General features: G+C 36.9%; 1 pseudogene across 1 annotated transcript; it reads left to right on the top strand.

The window, feature by feature from the left end:
- Window positions 1-95: 95 nt before the first annotated feature.
- Window positions 96-25,616, top strand: LOC309957339 (osteoclast-stimulating factor 1-like; annotated as a pseudogene). Its single transcript, XR_014327211.1, has 2 exons — window positions 96-120; window positions 24,938-25,616. The product of XR_014327211.1 is annotated as an osteoclast-stimulating factor 1-like (transcript).
- Window positions 25,617-26,602: the final 986 nt, after the last annotated feature.

Genomic DNA, 26,602 nt, shown 5'->3' with positions numbered 1-26,602 from the left:
GAATGGAAATTTATAGTTTTCTTTCTAGAAACCTATTTTAAGTTTTGTCGTTATGATTGATCTTCCGTAGGTTAATGGCCTTCAACCGAAGAAGGGTTACCTATCTTGGACCTTTTAAAAGTGAGTTGTATTGTGAAAGAATATAGACTACAAACTGATGTACTTTATTGAGTAGCGTAGAGTTGATATTTAAAACTTGATCTTTCACCTTTCTCATAATCGTTGTCTTCACCACCAAGAGACAGGAAAGAAATCTAAAAGTGCTTAGAATACTAAAGGAACATGCCCTTTTTGTAACCTCCTCATCTGTTTATTTAACAGATATATATTGTGTGCCTACTATGTGCTAGGGACTGTGTGCTATATCCTAAGTTTGAAGGATATTGTAAGGAACAAGTCATCCCTGTGCTCAAAGAGCTTAGTTCTATAGGGAGAAGCAGATAAATAGATAATTTCAGATAGAGAAAAATTCAATCTGTAAAGATGGGGCAGGCATCTCTGAGGATATGAAAGTTGGTTTCACACAGGAATGAGGAATGGAGTTGGCCATGCAGATCTACAGGAAGAGAAGTCCAGGCAGAGAGGTTAAGTCCAACTGAGATGGGACGGGTATATTAAATTCAAGCAAGGTAGAGTGTGATATTAAACAAGATGAGAGAGCCAGTCAGGGACCAGATTATGAGTAGTCTTATAATTTGATAATGAGTTGAGATTTTATTCTAAATACAATGGGAAGCCATTGGAAATTTAAATTCTGATATATCATTTTAAAAGATGACTCTGGCTATTGTGTGGAGAAATGATTATTTGGGGCAATAATGCGACCAGGAGACCAGGAGGAGCCCACTGCAGAAGTCTGGGACATAGAATAGAGGCTTTTAAAAGCGACTAGGATTTGGAAAGAGCACAGAATCGGGGTAGGCAATGGGATTTGCTTATGAATTGGAATTGAGGGTTGTAAAGGAAAGAGACAACAAGAATGGCTCCCAGGTTTCTTACTGAGCAACTGGTAGATAATGGTATCATTAAATGAAATGGGAAGATTGGAAGCACAGTTTTGTCAAGAGGCAGAGCCAGCCAGCAAAAGAAACAAAAGTGAACTAGGAGCTTGGAAATAGAGTAGTATAACAGAAACTAGAAATTTCAGAACAGAGTGGTCAACTGTGAATGCTGCTGAGAGGTTAAATAGGATGAGAGCAGAGAAGGGGCCTCGGATTTAGCAAAATACAAGTCTTTGGGGATGCTAATGAGCATCTTCAGTGGAGTGATAAGGGTGTTCCAGCTCTTCAATTGGACTGTGAGAAACTTCTTTAAATAGTCGCTGTCCTTAGTTTCTCCTTATAAATTGAAGATTAAAAAAACAATAGTCCATCTTTTTTATATCTTCTGAATGGTAAGCAGCATAACTTGGGAAAATTTGAAATACAGCAAACCATAACTCCAGACGTTAATAACAAACAACCTTCTAAAGTGTCTCTTCCTATAGAATATTTTAAAACCTGTTTTTCCCCCTTTCCGACACTGTATATTTATAAGCATTTAATTTAAAATTTTTCTTTGATGCCTATTAACTATGAAATTGTATGAAATCCATGGCTTTACCTAACATTTTTGTATCCGTAAGAATGGATTCATTATATATGTAAACAAAGCCCTTTCAGCTTATCGACTTTCATTATATCTGGGGATATCAAGATAGCTGAATGTTAATGTCACCAAAATCATGAATTCTTGAAATGTTGGATTTATCTTCAAGGAACTAGTTCAGACATAAATAATGCTATAACAATTAAGCTTTGGTATTTTGAGTAACCTCAAATTGACAGTGGAACAGTATGTCTTATCCTAAAATTATTGTGTTTTATCTGAAAGTATACATTTGCTTACATACTTGAATACCCGTGAAGCAATTAGAATAATTAAATTTACAGGTCATTATATCTCAGGATTATAGTAGTCATTTTCTGCCATCAAAAATCAGGAAACAATTAACAAGGGAGATTGTGCTTCTGAGGACAAAATATGTGAACTCTCAGGCAGGTTTCCATCTTAAAGATGCATTTTGCAGCTTCCCAGGAGACAGGAGTGTGGTAAAGTAGAAAGATCTGGGGGGTGGAGACCTGCATTCTTCAGCTGGCCATGAATTGAGACCTTGTCACTTAACTTCTCTGATATCCAATTTCCTTAGTTGAGTGATTCTTTTTAACCTCAAGTATTCAGAATTGAGAAAATCATAATCTTGGCATATGTTTTTTCAGTTTACTTTCCATGTGTTTATTTAGGTATGTGTATATCTTAAAATAATATGCATATGTCTATTTTTAGTTTCCATAAATGGTATAAATTTGTTATTTGTTTTTATTTGTTATTTTTTAAACTTTTTTTAATAGATTTATTTTTGGCTGCGTTGGGGTCTTTGTTGCTGCATGCAGGCTTTCTCTAGTTGTGGCAAGTCGGGGCTACTCTTAATTGCAGTGCACGGGCTTCTCATTGCGGTGGCTTCTCTTGTTGCAGAGCATGGGCTCTAGGCACATGGGCTTCAGTAGTTGTGGCTCGTGGGCTTCAGCAGTTGTGGCTCATGGGCTTCATTAGTTGTGGCTCACGGGCTCTAGAGCACAGGCTCAGTAGTTGTGGTGCATGGGCTTAGTTGCTCTGTGGCATGTGGGATCTTCCCATACCAGGGCTCGAACCCTTGTCCCCTGCATTGGCAGGCAGATTCCTAACCACTGTACCACTAGGGAAGTCCCTTATTTGTTACTTTTAAATCTAGTTCACTACTACTGTTTTATCTCTCCCATCTTGTACATATGGCACAATTTACCTTTTCATTTCTCTAGTGATAGATATCTGTGTTCTTTCCATATCCTTACTACAGCAAATACTTCTGTGATAAATATTTTGTACCTATCTCCTTATGGACTTCTGCAAAAATTACTCTGGGGTATGTAACTGGAAATACTGGTTGGGTCCTGGGGCATAATACTTAATTTTACTAAATACTACCAGATTACTCATCAAAATGACTCCACCATTTATGCTCCAACCAGTAGTGCATGAAGGTTTTGGTTTTCTCCTATCCTTGACAGCCCTTATAATATCTGACTTTCTAAAGTGATATTTATTGTTAATTTTAACTTACAATTTTGTAATTACTAATCTTGAACATCTCTTCATACACTTATTAGCCATTCAGGTTTCCCTTTCTATGGACTACTCTTGTTTTTCTGTTTCTTTGTTTCACTTTGTTTTTTGTTTTTTTATGGACTACTCTTCACCTTCTGTTACTGGCTTCCTAATTTTTTAACTGATTTGTGGGAGTCATTGTATATTCTACATAGTAACTCCTTATCTGTCTTCTTTTAGATTTGCAAGTATTCTCTGAAGTATTGTCTCTGGCTTCCTTCATTGAACAGAAATCTTTCATTTTGATGTTAAATCTATCCTTTTTTTTCTCCCTATTGCCCATACTTTTCTGGATCTTGTTTAAGAAGTCCTTTCTTATACCACGAAAACATTCTTTTATATTTAACCCCTTTATATTCAGTCCTTTATTTGGAGTTTTTGTGTATGATTTGACGTAGGAATCAAGCTTTATTTTTTCTGTGTAATGAGCTAATTTTCAAAGTACTATCTACTAAATTAGTACTCTTTACTGATTAGTGATGTCACCTTTTTCAACTACCAAGATTCTACATATGCAAGGGATATATTTCTGGGCTCTCTAATCTGCTTAACTGTTCTACTTGTTCCTTTAGTATTTTATTCACCTTGTGTTTTTATTACTGAGCTGAGTATTGTCTTAATAACAGGAGACTCTCCCCACCCAATTTTGAAAATCATTTTAGTATTCATGCACCTTCATTTTTCTATATGAATTTTGGAATCAGTTTGTCAAGTTCCCTTAAAGTCCTGTAGTTTTAATTGGAATTGTATTGAATTTAGAGAATAGCTTGTTTCTTTTTATGTCATCTTAGAGAGTTTTTAGTTTTTCTCTATAAACCTCTTGAGCATTCTTTGTTATATTAATTTCTATATCTTTCTAGTTTATTTTCGCTTATTTCCTAAAACATTATTATTTGGTTATTTTTGGGACAAAAGAGTGATATTGATATTTGCATACTGATTTATTTTAATCTATCAGACTTGCTGAACCTTATTCTATTAATAGTTGATCTGTTGATTATCTGTGTTTTCTATGTAGATAATCATATTATCAAGAAAATAATTATACTTTTATCCATTTCCTTCCATCCCTATACCTCTTATTTCTTTGTCTTATCTTCATTGCTCGGGGTCTCCAATAACACATGGAACAGTAGTGATAACAGCCAGCATTCCTGTCTCAAAGGAAAAGTGCCTTGAGTTTCTCCATTAGGTATGAGGTTTATGATCAGTTTAGGGGTAGGGGAGTTAGCATTCAATAAATGAAGTTTCCTTCTATTTCTCTTCTCCTGAGAGGTTGCGTGTGTGTGTGTTTTTGTTTTTGTTTTTGTTTTTAAATCACAAGTAGGTTTTGAGATTTATTAAGTGTCTCTGGACCTAATAAGATGAACATGTGATTTTTCTCTTTTGTCCCTTCATGTAGTGAATTATACTCATAGATTTTCTAATGTTAACTCATTCCTACATTCTAGCATAAACTCAAACTGATTATATATTCTTTTTCCATACAGTATTCGACTTACCAGCCAACATTTTATGTAGCAGTTTTCCATCATGTTTTTAGGTGAAATTGGCCTATAATTTTCTATTTTTGGATTATCCTTAATCAAGGTTATTTTATATCATAAAATGAATAGACACCTTTCACTATATTTCTATTTTTTTAGAACAATGTGTATGATGTGAGCATACTCTGTTCTTTGGAAAAGCTCAGTTGTAATGCTGTTTGGACAGACTTTTTAGAAACAGTAATATTTTAAATTATTATTTCAATTCCTTTAATCTTCATCCTTTCATATATGATTATACATCTGTACAACTGTTCTGCTTCATCTTTTGCTATTTTGATATTATATTTGTTTTCAGAAATATGGGACTTCCCTGGTGGTCCAGTGGGTAGGACTCCATGCTCCCAATGCAGGGGGCCCGGTTTCAATCCCTGGTCAGGGATCTAGATCCCACATGCATGCTGCAACTAAGAAGTCTGTATGCTGCAACTAAGACCTGGAGCAGCCAAAATAAATAAGAAATTTTAAAAATAAAAAAAAAGAAAGAAATATACTTTGTCTAGGTCTTCAAATTTTTTAGGATATTTATCCTTATATATAAGCATATTAAATATATATTATATATATTATAAGCATATATTTATACTTATTCCCCACTTTTTGTTCTGTATTTTGTTTGTCTATCTTATTAGTCTTTCCAGAGTCCCAGCTTTTGGTTCATCTTTATTATTTTGTTGATCTGTCATTGATTTCTGCCCCAATCTGTATTATTTCCTTTATTTTCATTTCTTTGAATATATATTTTGTTACTTTTTTCTAGCTTGAGATGAATCACTTTCCAACTTTGTTATAATTTGCTCAAAACTCTCGATTTAACATGTAAAGTTTTAGTTGACATTAATTTCCTTTTTAAGCCAAGAATTTTCAGCAGTGTGGGGTTTGTTTTTAGTTTCCAAACATATGAAATATTTTCATTTTAATACATGATTTTTGATTTGTTATTGATTTTTCATTTTAATACATGCTGTTTAGAGAATATAGTCTGTATGGTATCAATTTTCAGGAACATACTGAAATTTGCTTTGTAGCTTGGCATAGACAATTTTTGTAATTGTTCCATTTATGCTTTAAAATATATATTCTGTAACATTCTCCAAACTATTTGGTCAAGATGTTACTTGTTCAAATCTTCTCGTTTTTTGTTCAGGTTTTTTTTTCTTTTGCTGATGTATCAATTTCATAGAGGAATTTATTAAAATCTTCAACTACAACTGTTGATTTATTTATTCTTCCTGTAATTCTGTCATTTGTTGCTTTATGTATTTTATGGCATAATTGTTAGCAGCATATATGTTCAGGATTGTTATATCTTGTTGCTTTTGCCAGTAAACATGTTTCTCTTTGTCCCTTATGATTTTTTTTCCTTATGATCTGTTTTGTCTCATATTAAAATTGCTCCTTTAGCTTTTGCTGTTGTTGCTTATATTTGCCTGGTATGCTTTCTACTTTCTCTCTTTCTTTTCTCTTCAACCTTTTCATTTTTTTTTTTTTTTTTTTTTTTTGGGCACGTGCATTTTGTGGACAACATATTGCTGGATTTTAATATTTTAAAATTCAATGACAGGGTCTCTTTTGGTATTTATTTCACAAATTCAGAATCATTATAGTTATTGTAGGGCTTATTTCCGTCATCTAATTATCTTGGTATTTTTTTTCTTCAACAGTTCTGTTTTGAAATAATTTCACATTTATAGAATTGTTGCAAGGATAGTACAGGGAGTTCATATATATATAGATATATAGATATTCCTCACCCAACTTTCTCTAATATTAACATCTTAATATGATAGAACATTTATCAGCTCCTAGAACTTATGTCAATATCCATGTGTTTTATGTCTTCTCATCAACAAAATAAAATACCTCCAAATTTTCCACCACTTCCTTCTGGCCTGTTTCTTTCACCCCAGCCATCATGTTGGAATCCTTTGGAGTGTTCGTTTCAGAATGTTGTGAATATATTTGACCACAATGATTATTGCTTATTGAGAAAACAAGAAACAGTCCTTATTCATTTCTTGCTGCGTGTATTCAAAAAGGATCTTTTAATTAATTAATTAATTTATTTTTGGCTGCGTTGGGTCTTCATTGCTGCATGTGGGCTTTCTCTAGTTGCAGCGGGTGGGGACTACTCTTCATTTTTGTTGCAGTACGCAGGCTTCTCATTGCGGTGGCTTCTCTTGTTGCAGAGTATAGTCTCTAGGCTCGCAGGCTTCAGTCGTTGTGGCACGTGGGCTCAGTAGTTGTGGCTTATGGGCTCTCGAGTGCACACTCAGTAATTGAGGCACACGGGCTTAGTTGCTCTGCAGCATGTGGGATCTTCCCGGACCAGGGCTCGAACCTGTGTCCCCTGCATTGGCAGACAAATTCTTAACTACTGTGCCACCAGGGGAGTCCCTATCTGCCTTTTTGACCTAATATTCCAGCTTACTAATTTGTTCTGTGGGTATATCCATACTATTATGCAGCCCACTCACTGAATGTTTTTATATCCATTATCTCTAGTTTTTAACTGCTTCTTCCAGATTTAGGATATTTGACATGAAATATTAGGATATTTATAATGCTCATTTAAAATTCTTGTTGGTCTAATCCATTAATTCTGCTTACTCTGTTGTAAACTATTTATTTTTTTGTTTCTTTTTTTGCTTTTTTATTTTAAGGCCATGCTTTTAGATATACACAAACTTAGAATGTTTATTTTCCTGGTAAATTAAATCTTTTATAATTATGTATCCTTCTTTGTCCATAGTAATACTTTTTATCTTAAAGTGTATACACATACCTTCTTATATTAGTATTTGCCGAGTATATGTTTTTTCTATTTTTTTAATGTCAAACTTTCACCTTTTTATGGTTTAGATGTGTCTTCTAAACAGCATATAACAGGTTTGGTTTTTTGAGTTTTTTTAAAATCAATCTGACAGTTTTATTTAATTGGAGCATTTAGTCCATTTATATTTAATGTAATTATTGATATATTTGAGTTGAAGTCTACCATTTTACTGTATACTTTTCTTTTTGTCCCACTTGATCTATATTCCTTTTTCTGTCTTACCTACTTTTGAGCTTATTATTTCTCATTAGTATGTTGTTTTCCTTTTATTAACTTAAAAGTTATATGCATTTTTACCTTTCTTTTAGTGATTACTCTGGAGATTACAACATAGATTCTTAGTTTATCAAATTATATTTTCAGACATTGCAATGGACTTTATATTCACTGTCCCCATTACTTATTTGTTATTGTCATATATTGGGTTGGCCAAAAATTTGTTTGGGTTTTTCTGTAAGATGTTATGAAAAACCCAAACAAACTTTTTGGCCAACCCAATATTTTAATAGTCAATCCCTCCTTCTCCTATATACATATATGTGTGTACATATATGGCCCCTTAGGACATTATTGTTGTCATTTTATGTAGTCAGTATTTATTTTGATTTACCCACGTATTTACAAATAGTCTTGCTCTTTATTCCTTCTTGCATCTCTAACCTTCCATCTGAGATAATTTTTCCTTTAACCTTAGAAGCACCCTTTGGCATTTTCTTTAGTATAGATCAGTTGGTGAAGAATTCTCCTGGTTTTTGTTTATCTGAAAAAGTCTTTATTTCACCTTCATTTTGGAGGATATTTACACTGGGAATAGAAATCTAAGTTTGCTGTTACTTTTTTTATGGGTTTTTTTGTTTTATGCTTTTTGGGTTTTTTGCCAATTTTTTTTCAAATTTTGACTATTTTATTTATTTTTTTTATACAGCAGGTTCTTATTAGTTATCCATTTTATACATATTAGTGTATATATGTCAATCCCAATCTCCCAATTCATCACACCACCACCACCGCCTCACCTGCCACTTTCCCCCCTTGGTGTCCATACATTTGTTCTCTACATCTGTGTCTCAATTTCTGCCCTGCAAACCGGTTCATCTGTACCATTTTTCTAGGTTATGACATATATGTTATAACCTATATGTTATAACATATATGTTATAACCTATATGTTATATAGGTTAACATAACATATATGTTAATATATGATACTTGTTTTTCTCCTTCTGACTTATTACACTCTGTATGACAGTCTCTAGATACATCCACGTCTCTACAAATGACCCAATTTTGTTCCTTTTTGTGCCTGAGTAATATTCCACTGTGTATATATACCACATCTTCTTTATCCATTTGTCTGTCGATGAACATTTAGATTGCTTCCATGTCTTGGCTATTGTAAACAACACTGCAATGAACATTGAGGTGCATGTATCCTTCTGGACCATGTTTTTCTGTGGGTATATGCCCAGGAGTGGGAATGCTGGGTCATATGGTAATTCTATTTTTAGTTTTTTAAGGAACCCCCATATTGTTCTGCATAGTGGCTGTATCAATTTACATTCCCACCCACAGTGCAGGAGGGTTCCCTTATCTCCACACCCTCTCCAGCATTTGATGTTTGTACATTTTCTGATGAAGCCCATTCTAACTGGTGTGGGTTGAAACCTCATTGTAGTTTTGATTTGCATTTCTCTAATAATTAGTGATGTCAAGCAGCTTTTCATGTGCTTCTTGGCCATCTGTATGTCTTCTTTGGAGAAATGTCTATTTATGTCTTCTGCCCATTTTTGGATTGGGTTGTTTGTTTTTTTAATACTGGGCTGCATGAGCTGTTTGTATATTTTGGAGATTAATCCTTTGTCCATTGATTCATTTGCAAATATTTTCCCCCATTCTGAGGGTCGTCTTTTCATCTTGTTTGTAGTTTCCTTTGTTGTGCAAAAGCTTTTAAGTTTCGTTAGGTCCCATTTGTTTATTTTTATTTTTATTTCCATTATTCTAGGAGGTGGATCAAAAAAGATCTTGCTCTGATTTATGTCAAACAGTGTTCTTCCTATGTTTTCATGTAAGGGTTTTATAATGTCCAGTCTTACATTTAGGTCTCTAATCCATTTTGAGTTTATATTTGGGTATGGTGTTAAGGAGTGTTCTAATTTCATTCTTTTACATGTAGCTGTCCAGTTTTCCCAGCACCACTTATTGAAGAGACTGTCTTTTCTCCATTGTATATCTTTGCCTCGTTTGTCATAGATTAGTTGACCATAGGTGCGTGGGTTTCTCTCTGGGCTTTCTATCCTGTTCCATTAATCTATATTTCTGTTTTTGTGCCAGTACCATATTGTCTTGATTAGTGTAGTTTTGTATTATAGTCTGAAGTCAGGGAGTCTGATTCCTCCAGCTCCGTTTTTTCCCTCAAGATCGCTTTAGCTATTCGGGATCTTTTGTGTCTCCATACAAATTTTAAGATTTTTTGGGCCAGTTCTGTAAATAATGCCATTGGTAATTTGATAGGGATTGCATTGAATCTGTAGATTGCTTTGGGTAGTATAGTCATTTTCACAATATTGATTCTTCCAGTCTTAGAATATGGTATTCATCTTCACCTGTATCATCTTTAATTTCTTTCATCGGTGTCTGATAGTTTTCTGCATACAGGTCTTTTGTCTCCTTAGGTAGGTTTATTCCTAGGTATTTTATTCTTTTTGTTGCAGTGGTAAATGGGAGTGTTTCCTTAATTTCTCTTTCCGATTTTTCATCATTAGTGTATAGGAATGCAAGAGATTTCTGAGCATTAATTTTGTGTCCTGCTACTTTACCAAATTCATTGATTAACTCTAGTAGTTTTCTGGTAGAGTCTTTCGGATTCTCTATGTATAGTATCATATCTGCAAACAGTGACAGTTTTACTTTTTTCCAATTTGTATTGCTTTTATTTCTTTTTCTTCTCTGATTGCCATGGCTAGGACTTCCAAAACTATGTTGAATAACAGTGGTAAGAGTGGACGTCCTTGTCTTTTTCCTGATCTTAGAGGAAATGCTTTCAGTTTTTCACCATTGAGAATTATGTTTGCTGTGGGTTTGTTGTATATAGCCTTTATTATATTGAGGTAGATTCCCTCTATGCCCACTTCTGGAGAGTTTTTATCATAAATGGGTTTTGAATTTTCTCAAAGCTTTTTCTCCATCTATTGAGATGTTCATATGGTTTTTCTTCTTCAATTTGTTAATATGGTGTATCACATTGATTGACTTGCATATATTGAAGAATCCTTGCGTCCCTGGGATAAATCCCACTTGATCATGGTGTATGAACCTTTTAATGTGTTGTTGGATTTTGTTTGCTAGTATTTTGTTGAGGATTTTTGCATCATATTCATCAGTGATATTGGTCTGTAATTTTCTTTTTTTGTAGTATCTTTCTCTGGTTTTGGTATCAGGGTGATGGTGGACTCATAGAATGAGTTTGGTAGTGTTCCTTCCTCTGCAATTTTTTGGAAGAGTTGAGAAGGATGGGTGTTAGCTGTTCTCTAAATGTCTGCTAGAATTCACCTGTGAAGCCATCTGGTCCTGGACTTCTGTTTGTTGGAAGAGTTTTAATCACAGTTTCAATTTCATTACTTGTGATTTGTCTGTTCATATTTTCTGTTTCTTCCTGGTTCAGTCTTGGAAGGTTATACCTTTCTAAGAATTTGTCCATTTCTTCCAGGTTGTCCATTTTATTGGCATAGAGTTGGTTGTAGTAGTCTCAGGATGCTTTGTATTTCTGCGGTGTCTGTTGTAACTTCTCCTTTTTCATTTCTAATTTAATTGATTTGAGTCCTCTCCCTCTTTTCCTTGATGAGTCTGGCTAATGGTTTATCAATTTTGTTTATCTTCTCAAAGAGCCAGCTTTTAGTTTTATTGATCTTTGCTATTGCTTTATTTGTTACTATTTCATTTATTTCTGCTCTGATCTTACTGATTTCTTTCCTTCTACTAACTTTGGGTTTTGATTGTTCTTCTTTTTCTTGTTCCTTTAGGTGTAAGTTTAGATTGTTTATTTGATATTTTTCTTGTTTCTTGAGGTAGACTTGTATAGCTAAAAACTTCCCTCTTAGAACTGCTTTTGCTGCATCCCATAGGTTTTGGATCATTGTGTTTTCATTGTCATTTGTCTGTAGGTGTTTTTTTGATTTCCTCTTTGATTTCTTCAGTGATCTCTTGGTTATTTAGTAACGTATTGTTTAGCATCCATGTGTTTGTGTTTTTTACGTTTTTTTCCTCTGTAATTGATTTCTAATCTCATAACGTTGTGGTCAGAAAAGATGCTTGATATGATTTCAATTTTCTTAAATTTACTGAGGCTTGATTTGTGACCCAAGATGTGATCTATCCTGGAGAATGTTCCATGTGCACTTGAGAAGAAAGTATAATCTGCTGGTTTTGGTTGGAATGTCCTATAAATATCAATTAAATCTATCTGGTCTATTGTGTCATTTAAAGCTTGTGTTTCCTTATTAATTTTCTGTTTGTATGATCTGTCCATTGGTGTAAGTGAGGTGTTAAAGTCCCCCACTATTATTGTGTTACTGTCGATTTCCTTTTATAGCTGTTAGCAGTTGCCTTATGTATTGAGGTGCTCCTATGTTGGGTACATATATATTTATAATTGTTATATCTTTTTCTTGGATTGATCCCTTGATCATTATGTAGTGTCCTTCCTTGTCTCTTGTAACATTCTTTATTTTAAAGTCTATTTTATCTGATATGAGTATTGCTACTCCAGCTTTCTTTTGATTTCCATTTGCATGGAATATCTTTTTCCAACCCCTCCCTTTCAGTCTGTATGTGTCCCTGGGTCTGAAGTGGGTCTCTTGTAGACAGCATATATATGGGTCTTGTTTTTGTATCCATTCAGTGAGCCTGTGTCTTTTTGTTGGAGCATTTAATCCTTTCACATGTAAGGTAATTATCAATATGTATGTTCCTATTACCATTTTCTTAATTGTTTTGGTAGGTCCTTTTCTTCTCTTGTGTTTCCTACTTAGTGAAGTTCCTTTAGCATTTGTTGTAGACCTGGTTTTGTGGTGCTGAATTCTCTTAGCTTTTGCTTGTCTGTAAAGCTTTTGATTTGTCCATCGAATCTGAATGAGATCCCTGCTGGATTGAGTAATCTTGGTTGTAGGTTCTTCCCTTTCATCACTTTAATTATGTCATGCACTCCCTTCTGACTTGTAGAGTTTTTGCTGAGAAATCAGCTGTTAACCTTATGGGAGCTCCCTTGCATGTTATTTGTCATTTTTCCCTTGCTGCTTTCAATAATTTTTCTTTGTCTTAATTTTTGCTAATTTGATTACTATGTGTCTCGGCATGTTTCTCCTTGGTTTTATCCTGTATGTGACTCTCTGCGCTTCCTGGACTTGGGTGGCTATTTCCTTTCTTGGGTCCTTTCTCTCGTCTTCTGGGACCCGTATAATGCAAATGTTGTTGCGTTTAATGTTGTCCCAGAGGTCTCTTAGGCTGTCTTCATTTCTTTTCATTCTTTTTTTTTTTTTGCGGTACGCAGGCCTCTCACTGTTGTGGCCTCTCCCATCGCGGAGCACAGGCTCTAGACGCGCAGGCTCAGCGGCCATCACAGGCCCTGCCGCCCTGCGGCATGTGGGATCTTCCCAGACTGGGGCTCGAACCCGTGTCCTCTGCATCAGCAGGCAGACTCTCAACCACTGCACCACGAGGGAAGCCCTCTTTTCATTTTTTGTGCTTTATTCTGTTCCGCAGTAGTGAATTCCACCATTCTGTCTTCGAGGTCACTTATCCGTTCTTCTTCCTCAGTTATTCTGCTATTGGTTCCTTCTACCTTTTTTTTTTCATTTCAGTTATTGTATTGTTCATCTCTGTTTGTTTGTTCTTTAATTCTTCTAGGTCTTTGTTAAACATTTCTTGCATCTTCTTGATCCTTTGCCTCCATTCTTTTTCCGAGGTCCTGGATCATCTTCACTATCATTATTCTGAATTCTTTTTCTGGAAGGTTGCTTATCTCCACTTCGTTTAGTTGTTTTTCTGGGGTTTTATCTTGTTCCTTCATCTGGTGTATAGCCCTCTGCTTTTTCATCTTGTCTATCTTTCTGTGAATGTGGTTTTTGTTCCACAGGCTGCAGGATTGTAGTTCTTGCTTCTGCTGTCTGCCCTCTGGTGTATGAGGCTAGCTAAGAGCTGTTCTATGGTTTTTATTGTGTCTTTCCCTCCCAGTTTTATTGAGATAAATTGACACATAACATTGCATTCATTTAGAGTGTACAACATAATTATTTGACGTGTTTATTGCAACATCAAAATGATTACCACAGTGAGGTTAGTTAACATCCGTCACCTCACAGTTATAATTTTTTTCTTCTGCTAAGCACTTTTAAGATCTACTTTCTTAGTAACTTTCAAATATACAATACAGTATTAACTACACCGTGCTGTACTTACATCCCCAGAACTTAGTCAGCTTGTAACTGGAAGTTTGTAGCTTTTGAGTACATTCACCCATTTTTTTTTCTGTTGAGGAGTTAGCTGTCAATCTAATTGTTTTGCCTCCAAAGATTATTAGTCATTTTTTTCTTTGGCTGCTTTTACAAGTTCTGTTTGTCTTTGGTTTTGTACAGCTTTACTATGTTTCTAGATGTGGACTTATAAAAATTTATTCTGCTTGGCATTTGTTGGGTCTCTTGAACATGTAGATTCACATCTTTCACCAATTTTAGCAGAATATCAGCCCTTGTCTCCTCAAGTGTTTCTTCTGCCCTGTTTTCTTTTTCTTTTCCTTCTGAGACTTCAAATAAACATGTTAGACTATCTCATTTATATCTCCCATCCTAATTTTAATGTTTTCTCCTTCCCCTCTTCTTTTTTTGCCCTTTGAGTTCTTTTGCCCATTCTCCAAGGGTTTTGTTCTTTCTTCAACTGTATGTAATTTGCTGTTAAACGTATTGCAGTGAGTTGAATAGTATCCTCCTAAAATTCATGTACACATAGACTGCAAAATGTGATTTTTTTTTTTAAGCAGGGTGTTTGCAGATGTAAATTGTTAAAGATCTCAACATGAAAACATCTTAGATTTAGGATAGGCCCTAAACTCAATAACTTGGGTCTTTATAAGAGAAAGGAGAGGAACATTTGGACACAGAGACATGTAAGGAAGAAGGCAATGTAAAGACAGGAAGACATTGGAATTATGCTCCCACACACCAAGGAATGCCAGTAGCTACCAGAAGCTAGGAGAAAGGCAAGGAGGAATTTTCACCTAAAGCCTTTGGAGAAAGTGTGGCTCTGACAATACCTTGATTTGGGACTTCTGGCTCCAGAACTGTGAGAGAATAAATTTCTGTTGTTGTAAACCACCAAGTTTGTGATAATTTGTAATGGCAGTCCTAAGAAATTAATACACTCATTAATTGTTATTCTCCAATCCTGTGAGCTAATTCATCAGCTGATCAATACATAACCTCATTTTATGTTTCTGTTTAAAGACACCTTATTTAAGACATTATTGATATATTAAAACTGAATTCAGCCAAAAACACTAACTCATGCCTGAGCAAAGTTTATCTAACATAGTTTCTCCACAAGTCTCATTAGAACCTTCTTGCACTTAGGAACACTGGACAGTCCTTCAGCATTGTGCTTGGGTGCCATTTTAAACAGTGAAATCATCAACAAAAAGCACAAAAATATGAAAAACATGGCTCTAAATATACCTTGAAGAGGACACTTATTTTCAGTATGAGAACTAAAACAAGAAGAGAGAGTGTAACCTCCTTTAACCTCAGCTGGGAATGTCCACCCTGTTGACTCAATTTTTCATCACTCTGCACAACATGCGTGTCCACAAATGACCATGAAAGCATTGGGAGTATTGATTTTCAAGTTACAAATAAATTTTAGCAAATAGGTAAATTCGCAAATATGAACTGCCAATAAATGAGAATCAACTGTAGACCTAAATCCAGGAATGCTTTAATCTTCAATTAAGGAAATTAAGGTGATGAGAGATTTTGTATAACTTTAAATATAAAGCCATAGTACTCTATATAGGGCAGCAGTCCCCAAGCTTTTTGGCAGCAGAGACTGGTTTCGTGGAAGACAGTTTTTCCACGGATGGCTGGGGGAGGTGGATAGTTCAGGCGATAATGCGAACAGTGGTTCAGGTGGTAATGCGAGCAATGGAGAGTGGCAGATGAAGCTTCCCTCAGTTGCCCACCACTCACCTCCTGCTGTGCGGCCAGGTTCCTAACAGGCTGCAGACTGGTACTGCTCCACAGACCAGGGGTTTGGGGCCCCCTGGTATAGGGTACTCGGTATAGAGTTTGAATACTAGTCATTGCAGAGGATGGCCTAACATTCTCAGCAAGTTAGCTAGACTTACTGTGGTCCCTCACAGCCAGCTAGTCCCAGCTGTCTAAAGCTCCCATTGTAATGCATCTTCCACATTATGCTGTTCAGACCCAAGTAAAAGGACATCTCATTCTTCCTCTACTTGTTTCTCTCCCTTCCTTGATAGGTCATTCCCTTACCCCACCCTCCTTTTCTTTAGCACCAGCTTTCCCTTGTGTCCTGACTCTCCAATGGCACAGGCTTGGGTTCTGCCATCCCCACTCACTGCCATTGTTGCTTATCTGCTTATAGTACGGTGGGAGTGGGGGGAAGCTGAGTAGATAACCCGGCTTGGAACACCTATTTTCAGAATAGTAAAAAATGAAACTAATACAAACAGTTCAGTCACCTTAGCATGAGTCTTCTCTCTTGTTTTTTCTCCAGATACATGTTGATAATGTATGTTTTGTACTTGTGCAAGGGACAGAATCCAGCTAGTTTCCTCTTTCCTGTGACTTTGAATCACTATATTTAAGGGTTTGGTTTTTATAGTGTTACTATCTGGGAAATCAGGCACAGTGGAATAGATTATAAGATGGTTTGGAGGGAATTCCCTGGTGGTCCAGTAGTTGGGACTCCGCACTTTCACTGCCAAGGGCGTGGGTTCAATCCCTGGTTGGGGAACTAAGATCCCACAATCAATCAATCAGTTAATCAATAAAAAAAAAATGGTTTTGGAAAATGCAGAGAGGTTCATTTGAGACCTACAGGCCCACAGTGACAGAATAGATATTTTTGCTATTTTCTTTTGAATTTCCTTTACAGAAACTCTAGTCCTCATTCAGCCCAAAGACTCTGTCCTGTAACATAAAAGCAGGGAGTTCATTTTGGCCACGTGGTCTTTCAGTTAAGCTCAACAAAATGAAGCTTCGTCCTCCATAAATTCCTCTCACGCTATCCGTATATAGGCTCACTCACTATCCATAGAGCAATTAAAAATTATTACCATGTGAGTAGAAGAGCTACAAATTTCTGCATCATTTTATTTTGTATATTTACTGAAGACACCTGCAGAGAAGATTATGATCTATCTGCCTGCCTTAGAAGGCCTGTGTCAAAAAATTGGCATTTTGTCATGCCTTCACTAAGACTCCCCCATTTTGGAAGGTTTTTCCTTAAGCTCTGAACACTTATTCTTATCTTAATTAGGGCTTGTCTGCTGTACAATTCAGGGGCTTTTAGGAGGGCTATTTGTGACTATATTCTCTAGGTTAGGTTACATATTGGTATACCCCCATATCAAGAAACTTCTTACCAGAAAATTTTAAATTTTCATTAGTTAAATGTCCATCTTTGTACACAAATGCAGGGAAAGTTGGTTCTAAGAAGTTATCCGAGGGGAGGAAGAGGAGTGGGCTGGGAATTGGGGGTTGGTAGATGGTAGATGCAAACTATTATGTTTAGAATGGATAAACTACAAGGTCCTGTTGTATAGCACAGGGAACTATATCCAATCTCCTGGGATAAACCATACTGGAAAAGAATATTTTAAACTTTTTTTCTCAGTACGTGGCCCTCTCACTCTTGTGGCCTCTCCTGTTGCGGAGCACAGGCTCCGGACGCGCAGGCTCAGCGGCCATGGCTCACGGGCCCAGCCGCTCTGCGGCATGTGGGATCTTCCCGGACCGGGGCACGAACCCGTGTCCCCTGCATCGGTAGGCGGACTCTCAACCACTGCGCCACCAGGGAAGCCAGAAAAGAATATTTTAAAAAGCATGTTTCTATGTGTATAACTGAGTCACTTTGCTGTGCAGCAGAGCTTGGCACAATGTTGTAAATCAACTATGCTTCAATAAAAAATATTTTAATATAAGTATTCTAAAAAATAGTTATTTGGTTTTTCTGTCATAATATCTAAGAGGGTGAGGGTGCAGGATAAAAAGCAAAGTACCTAGCCAGTGCAGGGACAGGGGACCCATTCCCCTTATGGTACAGTTACAACCCTTAGAATCATTATTCTGACTCAATGAAGGAAAAATGTCGAGCAGAATTGGGTGAGGCAGCAAAGTTGATGGACAACTAGGGAGGACAACCAGGTGGTGATCCCTGTCAACAAGAAGTGTGGCTGGCACCTATGAGTCAGAAGAATTTCTTCTGGATTTAGCCCCATTGTGTTCCCTCATTTTAGTGAAAATGCTGCAGCTCAGCCCCCAACGTTTACCTGGGAGTAACCCTGGGAGTGCTTGGTGGTAATTCTCAATGGGAACTTGTTTTCAACATGAATTAGGCTGTAAGTAACTGCCATGAAATTATCATAATTATGTGTGTGCATGTACACACACATTTGTTTTATTTATCTTTATGTTTGTCTTTTATCTTGAGAGACAAACAATTTCAGATGACAATTTTTTATCCCTTCTCCTGAAAATATAACTGGGGCATAAAGACCTACTTTTAATCTGTACGTGTAAAGTTTTTTTCTGTATGCATTTTCATATGGCTTAGAAAATCATTCTGCAAATACTACATGCTCATTGTTTAAAAATTAAGCTCAGAAGTACACATGGGTATATAATGAAAAGTAAAAGAATCCTGACTTTAGATAAATCACTATCAACAAATTATTGTCTGCCCTTCCAGAAATTATCTGTACATATAAAGGCATATAATTTTTGCATAAATGGGATCCAATTAAATGTTCTTCCACTTCCTTTTTTAGCAATGTGTATACTTTAAGCTGATGTTAAAAGGCACAGCAAGACACTTTCCACTCTGCTATAGTACATTTCACAACAATATATTATTCTCTTTTGTTCTTGACTATAACATAAAGTGCCTGTAAAGTGACCTTTTGTTTTGATATGTATGGCAGGAACACAAGAGTTTTACAATAAACAATATCTCACAATAATGACTCATTATTTGGAGAAAAAAATAATCCAGCAAATATCTTGGGAAATGTCATCATGCATCTGGTGGTCAGCAAACTTGGAGTGGGATTCCTGTCCAGTTCTACTGCATTCCATATTCGGTCTCACAAAGAATGGGATTGTGAGAAAACTCATTTTACTAGTGGGATGTTTGATGAAAATTTTTTTTACTAAGATACTTCTACCATTCTCAAGACCTATAAGCTAGTTAGATTTTTTTTTTTAAATAAGCTCTACAGAAAGCTTAATTCTTATTAACACTGCAAATGTTTTCTTCTGGATTTTAAAAAAAAACAACTTCCACCAGTTAATTATTTTAATACCTACTATGTGCCAAGTTATGCCAGATATTTGTGTACATTTTTTCACTTAATCCTCACAGCAACTGTTCTTTTCCAGGTTCCTTTCAGTTAATGAAACAGAGGCACATGAAGGCTAAATAAAATGTTCAAGGTCTCACTGCTAAGTGGGGATGCTGAGATTTAAAGTCAGGTCAGTCTGGCTGGTTTTGTGCTACCTAATGTGTACTCTTAAGCAAGACCTGTCCTTTCTCTTCCTACCTGTTGCCCTTGTACTACTGGCGCACCCCAGTCAGCATATCTGTGGTGCTAGCTTAAACAGGGTATTAATTCTTTTGCCTTTTATTTGGTTCCTTTGACTTTCCCTTTTAGAAAGCCCTGTCCTCACTCAGCCCAGACCACTTTAATAGAAGAGGGACCAGCAGATATTGCCCATTAAAGTGAAAGCAGGGAGTTCACACTGGCCAGGTGGCCTCTTTGTGAAACCTGAAAAAGACAGTCCTTCAAGTCTGTGTGCCACTTATGCCTATTTATGACACACTGGTTTTCAGTTTGACATATATCCATGGAGTCGTGGAAAATGTGTGTAACTTGGTTTCTAGAATAGATTGAAGAGAAAATCATCACATGTGGTCATGAATCCTCTCCTGGGCTTTAGGAATATTGACCCTACCCTGTTAACTGTCACACTCTTGACTTTCCTTCCACCTACCCTATATATATATATATATATATACACACACACACACACACACACACACACACACACACACACACACACACACACACACACACACACACACACACATAAAACTTTCTAAGAGACATGGTCCCTGACTACACCCAACTCCCTATCCCACTTCCCTGATTCATTTTTCCACTGCCACCATCTAACAGACTATTTTACATATTTTTGCTTATTGTCAGGTCTTCCTAAAAATGTAAACTCTCTGAGTGCAAGAATTTTGTCTACTTTGTTCGTCACTATACCGCCAGTAACTAGAACAGTGCCTGACACATAGTAAGAGCTCAACAAAAAATAATTTCCAGAGCCTCTGCCTCCTTTTCCTGTCTAACTTTTCTAGTTCATTATCCCAACCCCCACTACTGTCACCGCAATCTGTTGAGTCCTCAGTTGTTCTCTGTTTCATATGTGTTTAGTTTTATCTTCCCAGCCAAGTTGTACATTTCTTGAGGGCAAAGACAACATAGGATTTCTTCTTTATAATATATAGCACCTAGCAGAGTGTTGGGCATGTAATCAACATTTGTTAGATTCTTGATGATTATATTCTATCTACAGTGAACCAGAGTCTTTCAAGGTAAGGGTGCCTATTGGATAACCATAAAAGTCTTCCAAAGGGGCCAGGCAACTGGGTGAAAGGTATCCTTCCTTTGTGAATTCTCAAATGCTTTGTAATAGAAGTTTCCATAGCTCAGAAAACCAGGTAAAGAGTTCATTGTTTACTGGCAGCTTAAGGAAAGAAGGAGGCTGCATAGGAATCTTCAATAATTTCTAAGACGATGTCCTGGGGCAATACAAGTGTGGTTATAACTTTTATACTACTATCCACACCTGCTAGATCAGCTGAGAAGAGGATGGATGAGCCAGATCCAGGTGCACATCTAAATCTGAAAGATGGACTTTAAATCCTTGGGTGGAGTTTATAAAAGTTAATGTAGCCACTTTGGAAAACAGTTTGGCAGTTTCTCAAAAAGTTAAACATAAAGCTACCATGTGACCCAACATTTCACTCCTAGGTATCTACCCAGAGAACTGAAAACATATGTCCACATAAAGACTTGCACGTGAATGCACATAGGAGCAGTATTCATAATCGCCTCAAGCTGGAAACAATCTAAATGTCCATCAGTTGATGAATAAACAGACAAAATGTGGTTCAGTTATACAATGGAAAACTGAGCAAGAAAAGGGAATAAACTGATACATGCTACATGGATGAACCTTGAAAACATCATGCTAAGTGAAAGGGCTCAAACATAAGACCACATATTGTATGATTCCTTTTACATGGCAAGTCCAGGGAAGGCAAATTTTTAGAGACAAAATAAATTAGTGGTTGCTTAGGGCAGAGAATGGAAAGGAGCATTGCCTGTAATGGGCATGAAGGGTCTTATCAGGGTGATGAAAACGTTCTGAAAGCAGAGTTACGGTGATGATTGTGCCATTTGGTAAAGTTACTAAAAATCATTGAATTGTATACTTGCAATGAGTAAATTTTATGATATGTAAAGTATACTTCATTAAGTTATTTTTTAAAAGTTAATGTACCTTTTTCTGATTGTAAAGGGAATACATACTCATTATAAAAAGTATAGAAAAACATAGAAAAGAAAATAATCAGTATCAAGAGATAACATTTTGCTTATTTCCTTGTGTGTATGATTTACATAATTGAGATTATTCTTTATATGTCATTTTAAGCCCTAATTTTCTGATCAAACATAAGCATTTAATATCATTAAAGTAGCTGAGGAATATTTCATCATGGAGGTTTATCATAATTCATTCAACTACCCTCCACTGCTGGATATTTCAATTTTATAAATAACATGTGCTAAGTATCTTTGTACCCAGAAAATCACTAAAGCTTATTTTTCAATCTAGTTTATCCCCTTTTCTTAGTATCTATCTTATAACTCTTGAATTTGACCTTTGAAATATGGACTTCTTTATCTTAATTTGGAGAAGAGAGCCCTGCTTAAGCACAGAGATTCACTCATGATTTCAAAATAGGGCATAGGTAAAAAAAAAAAAAAAAAAAAAAATAGGGCATAGGTGACAGCAGAATGAAGCTGTTCAGCTGGGCCTACTTGTTTGTGAGAGAGAACAAAGCAGGTGTCAGGTCCTGGGATCTGCACCCAGAGAGTGAGGATTCCAGTGCAGCAAGAGGTCTGCAGCAAGCCCAAGAGCCCCAGCCCTGTATTCCCTGGCGGTCCAGTGGTTAGGACTCCGAGCTTCCACTGCAGGGGACACGGGTTCGATCTCTGGTTGGGGAACTAAGATCCCACATGCCACTCAGCACGGCCAAAAAAATAAATTAAATAAACAAAACACACACACACACACACACACACACATAAATAAATAAAAGCAATGCTTTTCCCCTGACCATACAAGAGAGAAAAGTAATACAGTTTCACTAATACATACATACATAGATACTTAAAGAAATACATATATGGGGCTTCCCTGGTGGCGCAGTGGTTGAGAGTCCGCCTGCTGATGCAGGGGACGCAGGTTCATGCCCCGGTCCGGGAGGATCCCACATGCCGCGGAGCAGCTGGGCCCGTGAGCCATGGCCGCTGAGCCTGCGCGTCCAGAGCCTGTGCCCCGCAACGGGAGAGGCCACAACAGTGAGAGGCCCGCGTGCCGCAAAAAAAAAAAAGAGAAATACATATATGAATAATTATAATTTAAAAATACAAAGAAGTGAAATTCTAAAATCCTTCCATCTAGGGCATTCAGATACTTGTATATTTATTTTTTTAATTTATTAATTTTCATATATATTCATTTTTTTAATTTATTTATTTTCTTTATTTTTTTGGCTGCGTCGGGTCTTAGTTGCAGCATTCAGGATCTTTTGTCATGGCCCATGGGCTTTTCTCTAGTTGTGGTGTGCAGGTTTTCTCTCTAGCTGTGGTGCGCAGGCTCCAGAGGGTGTGGGCTCTGTAGTTTACTGCACGCAGGCTCTCTGGTTGAGGCGCACGAGCTCAGTAGCTGTGGCAGGCGGGCTAACTTGTCCCGCGGCATGTGAGATCTTAGTTCCCCTACCAGAGATTCAACCTGCGCCCCCTGCATTGGAAGGCGGATTCTTTACCACTGGACCACCAGGGAAGTCCTTATATTTGTATATTCAAAACAAGCAAATAAAATAGAAATTCTGTAGTATATTTAACTGCTCTCTTTTTCATCTGTTATATTGTTATATATATAATGATTATATATAATGAGATATACTATGGCTAGGTCTTTGACATTTTGTAAAAAGAATTCTCTCCTGTGTCTTAGTTCTTTATCCTGTGGTATTAGGGTATTCCTGACTTTATTCCCATGTACCATCACTTTAAATTTTAAAATTTGCAGGCATGTGTCCAATCTACATGAATATGCAGTGTTTTAAATTATAGGCTGAGGATTTAGCAAATTTCTTAAATTGGAATTTAAGAAAATCTTCAGCATTTCTTAAGTCATATCCTATTCAGTGTCCTATTTTCAGTCTTTTTTTTCCAGAGAGAAAAATTCCCCAGAGTTATGCAGCATTCCAGAGCATGGTCCTTTTTATTTAATTATTTTGGAAGATGAAAAGCTTTTTCATAGCACCCCCACAAAATCCGTTATACCAAAGCACCACGCAGCCACACAGCACATTGAGCCCAACACAGTGCCCGCGACTGTGGCTCTCCTCCTCAGCTTCTTGTCTCTTCATCCTTCAGGCCTGCCGCTTTGTATACGTGGTCTCTTCTGAACGCAGCTTTAACACTAACATCCCCGGTACCCAGACACATCTCCCTGAACCTGTCTCAGTGTGTTGGGGAGTTGTTCCTTCAGCACCAGTACCCAACCATAGAAGACAGAATATAAAGTCTTCCTCAATCCCACATGAACTGTGTCAGTCGTGAGATGGTAAGAGGGGCCATGTTAGCAAATACCTGCCAACTATTCTGAAGCCAAAGCCATTCGTTCTGATAATGACTTCTAGAAATATAACTGACTTAAATTATTTTTTTGATTTGGAGTAGAGTTCATTTACAATGTTGTGTTAGTTTCTGCTGTACAGCAAAGTGAATCAGTTATACATATACATATACCCACTCCTTTTTAGATTCTATTCCCATATAGGTCATTATGGAGTACTGAGAAGAGTTCCCTGTGCTATACAGTAGGTCCTTCTTAGTTATCTATTTTATATATAGTAGTGTGTATATGTCAATCCCAATCTCCCAGTTTATCCGTCCCCCACCTTCCCCCTGGTAACCGTAAGTTTGTTTTCTACATCTGTGACTCTATTTCTGTTTTGTAAATAAGTTCACTTGTACCCTTTTTTTAGATTCCACATATAAGGGATATCATATGATATTTGTCTTTCTCTGATAACTGACTTAAACTTAATAACTACATTCAGCAAGTGATTTCACTCAGATACCTACCCAGGTATACCTTTGACAAACAACTTAATCCAGAAGGTATCGCTCAAACTTAGATTCTCTGTGTTTATTTGTTTTTATGTTTGTGAGAGTTGTTTTTACGTTTGCTTTTGTGATTTTAGTGAAACCTTTAAAAATGTTCTCACCGGTGTTACTTCAGCTGTGCTGCCCTGACATAGAATGTTAGGGCTTAGATTATCGAATTGTCCCAGTGTTGACCGAGTGTGATCCCTGCTGTCACTTTCTCACATCTGTCTGAAGTGTCACCCTCCTGGGCAGGTCTGAGTGGCTGTGTTTCACCTGAAGAAAAGACCAGTTTCTTTCTCACAGATTCTGTGAATCATGTTACTGACCAGGTCTCTTCCCTGCCAGAAAGACCAAATCCATGTGTAGGGCCCACCTCTAGCAAGTATGTCAGACTTCAAGGCATGTTCACCCATCCCATGACGGGCCTTATTTTTTTCACTATGTCTCTGTTACAACTCTGTCATGAGCTTTTTATATATTTTTGCGAACCGCCTAAAATTCTCTCTGGAGGTGTAAGTCGATAACTAATTTTAAATCAATTTATCATTCCATACTGCATAGAAAGAGTTCTAACTGAACTCATTTTAAAGAAACATTCTTCTTCAGGGACATTTATTTAAAAGTTATGGTGCTCCAGGAAGAGAGATGTCGAAGCTGCCACCCAAACCGGTCAAACCAGGGTACGTTAAAGTGTTCAGAGCTCTTTATACGTTTTGAACCCAAACTCCAGATGAATTGTACTTTGAAGAAGGTGATATTATCTACATTACTGACATGAGTGATACCAGTTGGTGGAAAGGCACCTCCAAAGGCAGGACGGGACTGATCGCAAGCAACTGTGCGGCTGAGCAGGTAGAATCCATGGACAATCCATTCCATGAAGCTGCAAAAAGAGGCAACTTGAGCTGGCTGAGAGAGTGCTTGGACAACCGAGTCGGTGTTAATGGCTTGGACAAAGCTGGAAGCACTGCCCTGTACTGGGCTTGTCATGGGGGGTCACAGAGATACAGTGGAAATGCTATTTACTCAACCAAACATTGAACTGAACCAACAAAAGTCGGGAGACACAGCTTTGCATGCTGCTGCCTGGAAGGGTTATGCAGACATTGTCCAGTTGCTTCTGGCAAAAGTTGCTAGAACAGACTTAAGAAACAATGAGAAGAAGCTGGCCTTGGACATGGCTACTAATGCTGACTGTGCATCTCTCCTGAAAAAGCAAAGGGGAATAGATGCAGTCCGAACAGTAAGCAATGCCGAGGACTCTCTTGATGAAGAATCAGATTAATTCCTTTCTGGAGCTTTGAGATCTAAAACTTCTGTTGCTTTTGCCATTTCAAAACATTGTCTTTGCCAGAAGAGTGTTGGTAACTGTAAAAAAAAAAAAAAGAAAGTCTATATGAACGTGGCAGTATTGCACTGTTTGAATAAAACATGTAAATGAATAGGTCTCACCTTCAGTTTGCCAATAAGTGACTGGATATTTTGCTGTATAAAGTACATTTTTGTTCACCAGAGTAGAACAAGAAGAGATTATTTCTATTTATCAAGCTTAGAGGAATTTTAAGAATTTTTTCTTTTAAAAAAATCAGGATTTTCTTTTTTTTTTTTAAAGTTCTTTACCTCAAGGATTGAGATATTTTGAATGGATTTTTCAAGGGGGGAAGGCTTATTAACATAATAAACCAAAAGACTTAATAGAAAATCGTCAGCTATTCTGACAAAAATAAACATTTTAAGAGACTTTATTTCCTTTGTTTTGTGGTATCACTCTTTGCTGGTAAATAAATAAAGCTTTTTATATTTAGGTAAAGACTGATTTTATTTTTTTTTATTTTTTTATTTTTTTTTTTTGGCTGTGTTGGGTCTTCATTGCTGCACGCGGGCTTTCTCTAGTTGTGGTGAGCGGGGGCTAGTCTTCGTTGCGGTGCGTGGACTTCCGTAGTTCTGGCTCACAGGCCCTAGAGCACAGGCTCAGTAGTTGTGGCATACGGGCTTAGCTGCTCTGCGGCATGTGGGATCTTCCCGGACCAGGGCTCGAACCTGTGTCCCTTGCATTGGCAGGCGGATTCTTAACCACTGCGCCACCAGGGAAGTCCCTGATTTTATTTTTTTAAATAACATTTTGTATTATTAGCACAGAAGAATCATAGTAGCCAAATTTTCTTTCTTTCTTTTTTTTTTTTTCCTGGATACAGTGTACTTTATTGATGGTACATGACTAAGTCCCTCCCCTTCTTTAGGGGGTCTGGGATGGAAACCATGTGGAGGTCG

The sequence above is a fragment of the Leucopleurus acutus genome (assembly GCF_964270905.1).
Source record: "Leucopleurus acutus genome assembly, chromosome: 1".
NCBI classification, from domain to species: domain Eukaryota; kingdom Metazoa; phylum Chordata; class Mammalia; order Artiodactyla; family Delphinidae; genus Leucopleurus; species Leucopleurus acutus.
This window is presented reverse-complemented; position numbering and strand designations above follow the sequence as displayed.